We start from the raw sequence: 12674 nt of genomic DNA, 5'->3' as shown, positions 1-12674 counted from the left end.
TCATCGGCAATGTAATCTGGCAAAGCGTGTCGTCTGCCAAATACTTTTTTCTGAGGTTATATTTATTTACTTACAAGGGAACCTCTTGAGGTATCCAGCATGTTCTAAAACCCCCAAATCCAAATTTTCAGCTGCCCGAGTTTCATTTTTCGATTTTTGGCGAATTTTTGAAAATCCAAAATTGACTATTTTGGTGATTTATGCTTTTTTTAAATTGATCAGTAAAAATGTTCAAAATAAGTCCTAAAACTGATATTGACCCCCCAAATCCAAATTTCGCCATTTCCAGCCATTCTGGAGCCTCCAGCGCTATTTTTCAATTTCTCCAGAAGGCGTGAATATGAAGTTGGGCAGCTAAAAGTCGAGTTGTGTGTTATACTCGATCTGTTTATCAAGTTTATCCACATTTGAGTCGATTTTGGGAGGGACACCTCAAGAATGGTTTTTTCACCAGCTTTTTTCATTAAGTATAAGAAATCCAAAAAAATCAAAATTTTACCGTTTGCGAGGAAATTTTCGAAATTTGCGCGAATCGCTGTATTTTGAACACAACAAACCCCCTGAGGCTGAGTTCCGCCATTTCCAGCCATTCTAGAGCCTCCAGCGCGATTTTTAAATTTCTCCAGAATTTTTAATATGCTCCAGAAGGCGTGAATATGAAGTTGTGCATCATACTCAACCTGTTTAATAAGTTTATCCACATTTGAGCTGATTCAACTCAATTTTTAGCTGCCCAATTTCATATTCACGCCTTGTGAAGCAAATTAATAATTCTGGAGAAATTTAAAAATCGTGCTGGAGGCTCCAGATCGGTGGAAAATGGTGGAATTCGGTCTCGGGAGGTTAATTGTGGATGAAATACAGCGATTCGCGCAAATTTCGAAAATTTCCTCGCAAACGGTAAAATTTTGATTTTTTTGGATTTCTTATAATAAAAAAAGCTGGTGAAAAAACCACTCTTGAGGTGTCCCTGTCAAAATTGGCTCAAATGTGGATAAACTCGTTAAACAGATCGAGTATAACACACAACTCGATTTTTAGCTGCCCAACTTCATATTCACGCCTTCTGGAGCAAATTCAAAATTCTGGAGAAATTGAAAAATAGCGCTGGAGGCTCCAGAATGGCTGGAAATGCTGAAATTTGGATTTGGGTAATTAGAGTAAGAGGTAGTAAAATGGACCACCAGTAGTTTCGGTGATATCCACTAGCGCAACCTGGTGAAAAATGACAGAAACTGGTGTTATTTGTACCTGATACTTCATTTTAGGTGACCATCACTCATTATTTCCAACTTTCGAAGTGATAAGGCAGTTTGTTTGAAATGTGTGAATTTCTCATTTTCAATAAAAAAATTAAACATTTTGATTGGAATGCAGATTGTATTTTTTGTAATTTATTTCTTGCTGAACGATAACTTGAGTTAAGTAGTACATACTTTCAGCTTTATTTTCATCTATTGGACATATTTTTTTGGCTCGAGCTTTCATAATGAAATTCATCTGTAATGTATTTGTATCTGTCATACTTTGTGAGGTAGTAAAATGGACCACAACAATAATTCCTATTTTTTTATTTGATTTAGGCAATTGCGAAGTAATTTGATTCAATCTTCTTAAACTAGACTTATCTACCTATCATTTAAGCCCTCGATGACCAAAAATGGTCAATTTGGTGAAAAATAATCACAAAAATAAAAAAAGCTAAGGTGCTCTATTGCTCTACCATTTAAGTGTTTTCATGCGTTTTTAAGGTGTTTTTTGCTGTGGTCCATTTTACTACCCCACAAAGTCAAACCCCCTTTTTTGATACCTTCGCCAAAATGAAAATTGCTCCACCTATATATAAATTGTGAGGTAGTTTTATTAAATATAATTAAACTAGACACATGTATCTATCATTTAAGCCCTCGATGACCAAAAATGGTCAATTTGGTGAAGAGTAATCTCGAAAAAAGCTTAGGTGGTCCATTTTACTACCACTTACTCTAATATTATTTTTGGGGCTTATTTTGACCACTTTTATTGATCAAGTAGGTACGTACTTTTTTTTAAAAAAAAAAGCATAAATCGCCAAAAACAGTCAATTTTGAATTTTCAAAAATTCGCCAAAATTCGAAAAATGAACTTGGGCAACTGAAAATTTGGATTTGGGGGTTTTAGAACATGCTCTTTTCAAAAATCGCGGTCCCGTTCAAATCAGAGGCGGACACCTCAAGAGGTTCCCTTGTTAGTTTTCATCTGTAACCACTTTCCGTAACTTTGATCTTCAAGAACTTTCGAACGGTTAAAGGTAGAGCTTTCGGTAAAAACCCACACTTAAAACAGGATAAAATTGCAAACGTTTTGCTTCATTAAAATACCAAGGTGTTCACTCAGAATTTTGAGTAACATGTCATTCTATTTCGAAGTTCAATACTTACCACTTGCAGCTTGTTTTCGCAAGTTTGAGCTTCGTGAACTTTTAAACATTTGCATCTAGAGCTTTCGATAAAAAATAATTTCAAAGAGGATGAAATTCCAAACATTTTGATACTTCGAAACATTACGTGTGTTCACTTGAAATTTCGAGAATTTTTAGTTTAAAGATGACGTACGCAGTATGCAAAAATCTGTAAATGGAAGTAAGTACCTATTCATAATATCGTTATTTTTACGCGAAATGATAAAAACTTAACATCAATCGATAGAGAATTTCATTGTCTTTAATTTGAGACTACATAAAAAGTTCTTCCAAGCTCGCGAACAATCGAAAAAATTCAATTTTTTATTCGAAAAATTGTATCCATACTTACGATCTGATAACGTTCGCTACGTTATCCTCCTCACAAGATGGCGGTCCAGCATACTCCCTCTTATAGTAGCCTGGATTAAACCCATCGGTATTTTCCTATCCTGTATTGTAAGGGTGGTCTTTCAGTGTATTTGTGGTAATTATAATTCCTCGATTTTTTTGCTCTCGTCACCTTACAATAGTTAGTTTTCACTTTCTGTAAAAGAAATCATTGGAAATTTTAGCCTTTCAAATTTGAAATTCATTAGTTCTCCGAGAGTCCTCTTCTTCAAAATTGAAAAAAATGAAAAATTTTCAATTGAATTGAAAAATAAAAATAAATCAAACAGAGTTTGCTGAAATTAATTTTTAAATTTTGAGTCAGAGACGAGCTCTTTTAATTTTATGATGAATATCAGAACCATTTTAAATAAACTTTTTTAAAAAGAAAGGCCCCTTAGACTTGAGTATAAACAGTGTTGTTATGTTGCAAAAATGATGAAATTTTAGTACTTATTAGCCAAAAATTAAAGAAAAACAGCTGTAAAAGTGTTGTAATGGTGTAGAAACACTGGAAAAAAAATGGAATTGCTGTAACTCATTAAAAATAGTTTGAATTTGAGTCAAATAATTTACCAAAATTCATCTGTAAAATTACCACTTTGACCTTTTCAAAACACTTTAAATACGTCTTGTACATTCGAATCACCAAAATAAAATCTTAGCAGATGAAATTTGAAAAAAAATGCGTGAAAGTAGATTAATCTATACAAAGAATGATGAAATTTTGGTGAGAAAAACTGTCAAAAAAGAAAAAGTACTACCTACATATAAACATATTTTTAAAATGGTCCAAATACAACCAAGAAAGCATGAAAAACATTGTAAATCAGCATTCAGCAAAAAAAGAAAATGATGATATTTCAGTGTTTGTGATGCTTTAATTTGTGTTTTTAAGTTTTTTTTCACGTGTTGTTGATTTATTTTACTCGTATAATAATTTATATTTTTTTTTTGACTCGTATAGATATTTATATCTAGAGATGAAAAAATCAAAACTAGGTAGGAGTAGGTACCTATGTTTTTTCTTACTATGAGCAGGGCAGACGTCTGCTAGGGTTGAAAATCAAATCACCGGGCAAGATTTGAAAATTAAATAGAGCTTTTCAAAAATGATAACGGAATAGCTGTAAAGCATTTTGGTAGGGCCAAGCATACGTCATGGTTTATAGTTCCTATGTATAACCTATAGCAGGCCTATAATGCTTTCGAGCTAAAGCTCTCATCAGTCGTCACCGTCAGCGACACCGACCCCGACACCGGCTACAACAACAACATCGAGTAACTCGCACTCGCAGCAATAACCCTCTCGACGCAATAAATTATTCACCCTTAGATCAATAACGAACTTTTTAGACTCCCTTATAGCACACGAGGATGCACCGTGTAACTGTGTACAGCCTAAGCTATGCCTGCCTGCTGCAAGCGACGAACTTTCGAGTGAGGAAGAGAACAAAAAAAAAAGCAACATCGGAAAGCGTTCGCAGTGAATTTCCCTCCGTATGCGACGAACGTGTCTGTATGTATCCCAAGGCCACGTGAAATCCTCTTCATTATTTCCTTTGAGCAAAATTTAACGAAATTTTGTATCGGTCGTTCAATTCTCCAGCCCTCATCTCGTCAGTTTTGTTTTTTTCTTCTTTCTTTTTATCATCGTCGAATTTATGCGGTACGCGTATACGTGTTTTGGTTTTCGAGCGAGAATTGGACGAGAATTTTCAACGTATAATTTATTCATTCACGCCGCTGCGATGCCGCGCATAACTCGCATCTTGATGAAAAGTTTCACGTAACACGCGTGCGGTTTTGCGCAATAATACGTATGCACGCAGATTCACGCCATCGCCATAGCCATAGCCAGCCTTTAGCCATACACGCTACCATACTCGCGAGATGCGGTTTTAGTGACCTTTTTGTTATTTACGATGAAATTTCGCATCATCGGATACGTGTGCTTGGTACGAACGAGTAGAATGTTGTATTTTGCAGATTTCAAATTCTCAACCGTCATGTAGGATGGTATTGTGTGTCTCACGTGCGACCAAGAAATGTGCGCTGTTTAAAAATTTATCCAACTTTTGGAAGTAGCTTAACCAACTGTACGAGTAGGCTTGAGAAAACATGACTCAAGTTCTAATTTGAAATTAAACGTGTATGCCCTGAAGACGGCGGTTGAAAAATTGAAGAAAACTTCAGCCAATAGATGGCAAGAGTAATGAGACATCTGTTTTCAACATTGCATCTCGTAAATTTTCAGCTCACACGAAAGAAGTGGTGGTTTAGTGAGCATTAGCACGAAACTTTAAATAATATATTGTAGGTTTTTGTAGATGATTTTTTTCTCATGATCACGAACCGAAATGAGGACAGAAAGAGCACCACTTTTTCGTACAAATTCGTTCTCCCAGTTGAAATTGTCTACAGTTATTAAAAAAAGAATTTTCCATTTTCACGATGATCCATATTTTAAATAACACGTTTTTCCATGAAAAGCTTTAAAACAGCCTCAAATAATTGAAACGTTCGCTACGTTATCCTCGCCACAAGATGACGGTCCAGCATACCCCCTCTTAAATGGTACCCTAGTTTAATCTAACAAGTGGATAACGTAATTAGATATTCGCAGTCACTAACTCTTTCGGTAATTTTTTGTTTTTTGTTTCAAAATTGGGTGTCTGAATCAACACATGAAGAGCTTTACCCAAAAAATACGCGGATGTTTCAACGTATACCCTCGAAAAAAATTTATTTTGACCAAATGACGGGGACGTTCGTGGCAAGCTTTGCAGAAATATTACAATTTTTCATCTTCAGACCGCCCTGGAGTACCTGTGGTAGGAGATCGTGGAGGGCAAGACCAAAAAAGCCAAGCCAATCTTTTGACTCACTCCTCTAGAAAAAATGTAAAAAACAATTATGTCCATGGCACTGTCAATTTTACAATTATTTTTTAGCTTAGGGTGCTTAAGTGATAGGGTTCAAGGCTCAGATCAAAAAGTCAGGTTGATATCAATTTTATTTGTACCCACTCGGCATCACCAAGGGCGTAAAGAAAGGACATGTCATACAATATTGTCCACGATTTTCGTCTAACGTAAGTAGGTAAGTATACTCGTAGAACAAAATCTTCCTTCTTCGGCCTTCTCATCCTTTTTGGAATAAATCCAAACATGCAAGTTATAATAATGATACATTATAATGGACTTGATTCGAATAACTCACCTAGATTTATGTTAGTTCAATTTGAATTGCAGGAAAACTGCGATGGGGGCGACGAGTGATGATGGTGAGAATTGAAAAACGTGAGCTCAAAATATTGTCAACATTAACTATATACCTGAATCGCGATTGAATTAGTTACCGAATAATGACGCGAAATTCACAACTTCGAAACATCGAAATTCACGATAGATATATTGTTAATCTTCATAATTATTACACTACCACAGATATACAAAACCAGAACAGCACAAACAATAATCAAATATTATCCACGATCCACACACTAAAACTAACTGACGGACGCGTTAACTCACTCGTAGTCACCGAAATGGACAAAGAGCCTTTCAAGTCTGAGTCTCCTCCATTTTTCTTGATTCTGAGAATTTTATTGATGTATAGATAAGAAATCTTACACCCGAAGCGCACGTAAACGTAAAAAGATAACGCGAATGAGAGTATAGCAGTTGTTATCGGACTGACAATAATTCCTAAGTAATTGTTACGTCATCGATGTCACATCTATAGGGATAGAGCATGAGACTTGAAAATTTTTGACGTTTTGTTGAAAAATATTTGTATTGTTTTCGGCAAGTGATGAAAGGGGTTCTCAATATTTCTGCGCTGGAGCCATTTATAAAAAAAATGTGATCGTGAGGATCAATTATTTACTTCAGTATTACTTGTCCGAAGGAATATTACGCAATTTTAAAATGATTGATGCACTTTCCTGAATAATTTTTACTCAAGTAGCCTACTTCGAAAATTCAATTTTTTAAAACGAAATTCAGAAATATAGGGCCACTTTGATGAGAAAAGGCCAGTTATACCTACTCACTTTATTTTAAAAATGAGGGACATGGAGAGACACCATGATATAAGTAGAATACAAAAAACAAATCAATATTCACAATATTCAAGTCCATCGAAATTGAATCAGAAAAAATTGATGAGGCTTGCTATATTTACTTGATCACAACTGTCACAAGTACCTATGCTCATTAATCATTTTCAAAATATCCTCATTCCTCAGTAGGTGAAAAAATTAATAATGCATAATAAAACAGAACAATATATGCAACTAAAGTGTAGGTACTTATTATTTATTTTCAACAAAGTGTTAATTCTAATGTTATAAAAATATTATAATTATTAACTTGATTTGGATTAGAATTGAAGAATCACTAATTAGTTAAGGTAAGTATTCGTCAGACACCTCGCTTCGTACTAAAATTCAGAATTGTATCTTTGACGAGAGAAAATTGAATCAACCCTAACCATCATTTAGCACCTCGTAGCCTATCTAGATAAGCAAAGAAGCAATAAAGCATTTTCCGAAAAAGAAAAAACTTATCGAATTTCTTTTTCATCTTTGGCAATATATCATGCCGATGAACTTGTACGATTTCATTATAAGCTTTTAAAGTTGGTGGTAAAACATGGCGAAGTTTTAACCTTCGCGAATATGATAGACGCTGTGGAAAGTTTATACATAGGCTCAAGCACAAGCATATAGCTGGGAGGTAGTAGTTTTTGCAAATAAATTTAACCACACGCCCCCGCTTATATACAGTGATCCGTTATTACAAAACTTTGTAAATGACAACTTAATGCTTTATGTATAAAATAAGAAAATAACTTTTCGAATTTATTATTTCCATATGAAATGATTCGTAAGTTACGGCGAATTTTTATATCGTTTGCATTGTAATTATGCTATATCATCGTAGCCTGCTGGAGAAATTGTGCATGCTGAATTGCTGAAGGATTTTGCTTATGAATTTAAGGTATAGTATAGGTTTCTTTAAGTATCAAGTGCTGATGAGCAAAGGATTGGAAACATAATCGTTGACAGTGGAGTCCGATTTTCCTATCCAAATATGATGAGACATCATACTCAAAATGATGAGTAGGTACTCATGCTAGAATAAGATTCTTTCAGCCATACAAAAATTACGAGCATTTCACAATAATTTCATTCCGAGTCAAACTACAATTAACCAACCAGCTTGAAAAAAAAACACGACGTTGAAAGGTAATACATTTTCATTCTACTCGAAAAAGACGCAACCATCGGTTACAAAAAAACCAGGGTAAGTAATATGCGGCAAAACAAGAACAGGTCGTCGTCGTCCTCATCCTCGTCGTGTAAAAAAGGTAATCTAGAAAAAGCTCTTTATTTAGGTTAGAAAATTTTGCGGATTTGCCAGCATGGCGTTTATTTGCGCGCTTCGCACGCCTCCTTACTTTGCTGTCAAATAGGTTAAAATCTCTTGTAAGTTTAATTAAAAAATATACGAGAATGTAAAACTTTTATTTAAAACTACAGCAATTTTATATACTTTGATAGCGTGTATGCGGAAGTTGCGCTAGTAATCGTAGTTACATATAAGAAGTAATTGAAATTATTAAAGTTTTAATAGAATAGATATTTATTCCTCGTTTTTTTCTTCTTCCCTCTTGTCGTGAAATTGGATCTGATTAAATGCGGTGACCTGAAAATAATGGAATAATTTTACTTTTACGCTTATCGAAAGTTTAAATTATTTTACGAATAAATTACTTCTAAAGAGGGAGAATAGTAATGCGCATAAGTCTTAATAAATTTATGCTGTTTTCCAATAAGAAGCGCGATGACGAATAAATTCCACGAATCGTTGTATTTTTTTACCTCAGATCGAGTTCGACGATGTTGTACCTAGTACTTTTGATAAAAATCAGTCAATTCATTGAGAAACTACATATCTTCAAAATTTAAAGGGACAAACGTGGTTCAAAATTTTCGAATTCGGTTTGCACTTTTGAATTTGAAATTTCAATTTATGTTTTAAGGTGGATCGCGAAAAAAATTCAGTATGGACACCTTAATTTTGAGTTGAAAATTATTCAGAAAATTTTTCAGCTTTGGAGGTGTTCCTAGAATAAGGGAAATATGAGTCCTCAAAAAGGGAACATTATCAAAAACATGGTGTTTATTAGTCTCAATTTTGCATTAATTATGTTGAAACGTCAAAAGATATCATTTTTTTGAAGCTGGGAAAATTTTTCTGGTCGATATTGCGACTTTCAAAAAATCGAAAAAAGTAACCAAAAATAACTTATTAAATTTTTAAAAATGCTTTTGATTTTCTAAACGCTTTTCAACTGGCTATTCAATAACAGTGTACGTATATCTATTTATACTAATTTAGGTTTATTCTGATAACCTATTAGATTAAGTGTATAGATTACTTATCAAGTAAGTAAGTAGATTCCTGATCTGAGCAGCTCTTGCATCTGGGTCAATTTCTGTGCGACCGCCATGTTATTCTTCGCGAGATCAGAGCGACATTGTGGGAGGTTAGGTATTTTATGAAGGGTTACCACCTAAAAATTGAACGTATGTATTCAGCCAGTTAATAATTTTCAATACGTATTCATCCATTTTCAAACCATTATTACAATAAACTACAGTCAGAGGCGATGAAACAGTAGACGAATTCACGAGAAACAATCTATAGATAGTCACGGAGAAGACATGACAAAGAACATCAATGAAAAGATATTTCAAGAGATCGAAGATCGAAGAACAAAAAAAAATGGTAAGCGATTGTTGCACTTCGTATAGAAATATTTTCCAGAAAATTCTGATTCCAATATCGGGCCTCAACGATATTACTTTATGATTGGTACAAACCGACGGGATGATCCAAACATCTCTACTCATCATAACCAAACACCATCAACGGCAACAACATCTATGTAATGAGACCTACATCTATAGGATTAAAAAGACAAATTTAGAAGACTTTGCGAGATAGAATACAGATTAGCTACTCTTGTCGATGTACCTATAGTACCGAAGAATGGACCCACCTCATAAGAAGTATGGTAGCATAAAAGGGAAAATAATTTTGCAAACTGTCCACCCATAAATATTGCACTCGAACAATCTGAAAAAATAAGACAATCATAAGAAAGTTAAACATCATTGTATAAAAGAAAACTAATGTTTTTGACCAACTACAGTGAAATCATGTACTACAGGGTGACCCAAAAGTTAAGTCCGACTTGCGTTACCACTTCCCAAAGGTGTATCGGTTGCATAGTTTTTCTTATTGAAGGAGAACATACTGAAGTTAATGTGAACTACTAGTAAACGCAAGTGGGACTAGACCTTTGGTCCACTCTGTACAGCCCGACGATGCGATGCGTCATAATTCTATGGGATAGAAAAATGCAGAATCTGGTAACCAAATTTAGAAAACTGCTTTCATTGAAAAACGATTCCATCGAGGCGTAAAATGCTGGCATGACATGGCAGCATGCTTGTTTTTATTGAAATTACGTACTTGTGTTACTTATTAAATATTTTACAAATGCATTCAAATATGTATATCCCCCACTCCTCATGTAACCATGAAAAAGCAATAATAAATATTCTGTAACTTTTCCTCTTAGATTTGATTGATTTATGAACTAACCGACGCTTGTTAGACTAGTTACAGTTTAATCAGGAGAAGCGTTCAGTTGATGAGTTGACTGACATTTTTGCAGCTTAAAAAATTCAGTTGGCTGTTTGTAAATAAATCTGTGTCCAAAATGTACTTACGAAAAGATGTAAATATTTTGAATTTTCGCTGTTGTACAATTGGTGAGAGGATTTCTACCGTAACCTTAACCTATTTTGGTCAATCCCATTACACGGTCTTCAAAAACTCCCAAAATCATGATCCATTTTGAGCTCGAAATGGAAATTCTTTAAAGGTGCAAAAAAAACATTGTAGGTAGAAATTTTTGATTTCCTAACAAAGTTTTAACCTCGTATTATCATAGGTTGCATCACGTCTTTTTGAGAATCTCCAAATAAATCATGACCCAATCTTGGGCTTGAAGTTTTTAAAAGCGCACATAAGGTTTCGACAGAAAATTTTGTTTTTCAGCAGAAGTTTCATCCTTATTTTGAAAAATCACAAAAATCAAGCTTCAATTTTGTGCCCAAAATTCTTCAAAAATGACCAGAAAAGTTTTGATCAAAATTTTTGATTTTATTCTAAAATTTTAACCCATTTTGAAATGTACCTGTAGAGGGTAACGGAGGACCGGAAGTGCTCAAGTAGCAAGGGAACTTTATGCCCAAGCGAAGTGGCTGCACTGAGCTTTAGTTCAGTGCAATCTGGCGGATTAATTCCTGCGAGCCATGAGCAGTTTTGGCTGCTGTGTATGATTTGCAGTTTCCTAGAGTCGTTGAGAGTAGTCGCTCCTTTCACGAGACATTATAGGGAACGCCCATAGAGCAGAACGGCATACTTTGTATGTGTAGTAAAAGTACCACGTTAGTACATGAATATGAATACATTCTGTATGTCCGTTTGATTGAATATTAATAAATGGTTGTGACAATTTCTATTGTTATATGTAATTTGTTGTATGAGGTTAAACGAGACGTACGAACTGTTTGAGAGATTGGAGGGAAGAAAGCCGGACCTTCCCAGAGCATATGTAGGGACAGATACCCATTGTCTCAACATTGGCGCCCAACATGGGGCTCCAATGTTGAGAGAATTAGTAACTGTCCCTACATCTGCTCTGGGAAGGTCCGGCTTTCTTCCCAGAGCAGATGTAAGGACAGTTACCAATTCTCTCAACATAGCATGAAACTTTTTTGAAAACCCTAAAAAATCATGGCTCAATTTTGGGCTTAAAATTCTTTAAAAAATCAAAAAAATCATAATCCGATTTCAGGCTTGAAATTCTTCAAAAATACATTTAAAAATTTTTAACAAGATATTTCATTTTTCATAATGAATTTTAGTCTCATTTTGATAGGTCACTTGACTTTTTAAAAAAAAAAATCACAAAAATCATTCAAAATGCTCTATAAAATTGCTAAAAATAAGTCTTGATAGAAATTCCTGATTTTTTGTCAAGATCTTCAACGCAATTTGATAGGTCAAGTGACACTTTCAAAGACCACAAAAGTCATAACACAATAATTTAGAGCTCAAAATTTTTCAAAAATAATCAAAAAATGTTTTGACTGAAATTTGTGATTTCCTGCCAAAATTTTAACCCGTTTCAACATTGCATTTTTTTCCAAAACCCCAAAAAACGGAGACCTAATTTTAAGCTCGAAATAAAAGTGCTCAAAAAAAATGATTTTCAACTGAAGTTTCGCCCTTATCTTGATAAGTTGCATTATACTTGTACCTTACAAAAAAAAAAAAATGGACCAATTACCAATTTTAAGGGAAAAAATTCTTCAAATATGCGTTTAAAAAAAATCAATTTTAATCAATTTTGATAAGTAGCATGGCACATTTAAAAAAATCACCACACACCAAATTTGAGCTTAAGTACTTACTCGTATACTTCTTGAAAACTGCACACATGATCTTCTGACAAAATTTCAATCTATTTCGATAGTTTGCATGGCCCTTTTTTCAAAAATCTTGAGAATCACGACCCAATTCTGGGCTCAAATGCTTCAAAAATGCACAAAAAAGTTTTAAAAAATTCCTGATTTTCTGTCAACATTTCAATTCATTTTGATGAGTCGCGTGACATCGTTTTCAAAAACCTCTAAAATCAGGATCCAGGTTTGAGATTTAAACCACTTTGAAGTTCACAAAAAAAGTTTTCACAA

This window comes from Planococcus citri, chromosome 2 (genome assembly GCF_950023065.1).
Source record: "Planococcus citri chromosome 2, ihPlaCitr1.1, whole genome shotgun sequence".
Lineage (NCBI taxonomy): Eukaryota > Metazoa > Arthropoda > Insecta > Hemiptera > Pseudococcidae > Planococcus > Planococcus citri.
The sequence above is the reverse complement of the archived record's forward strand: the minus strand, read 5'-3'. Positions refer to the sequence as shown.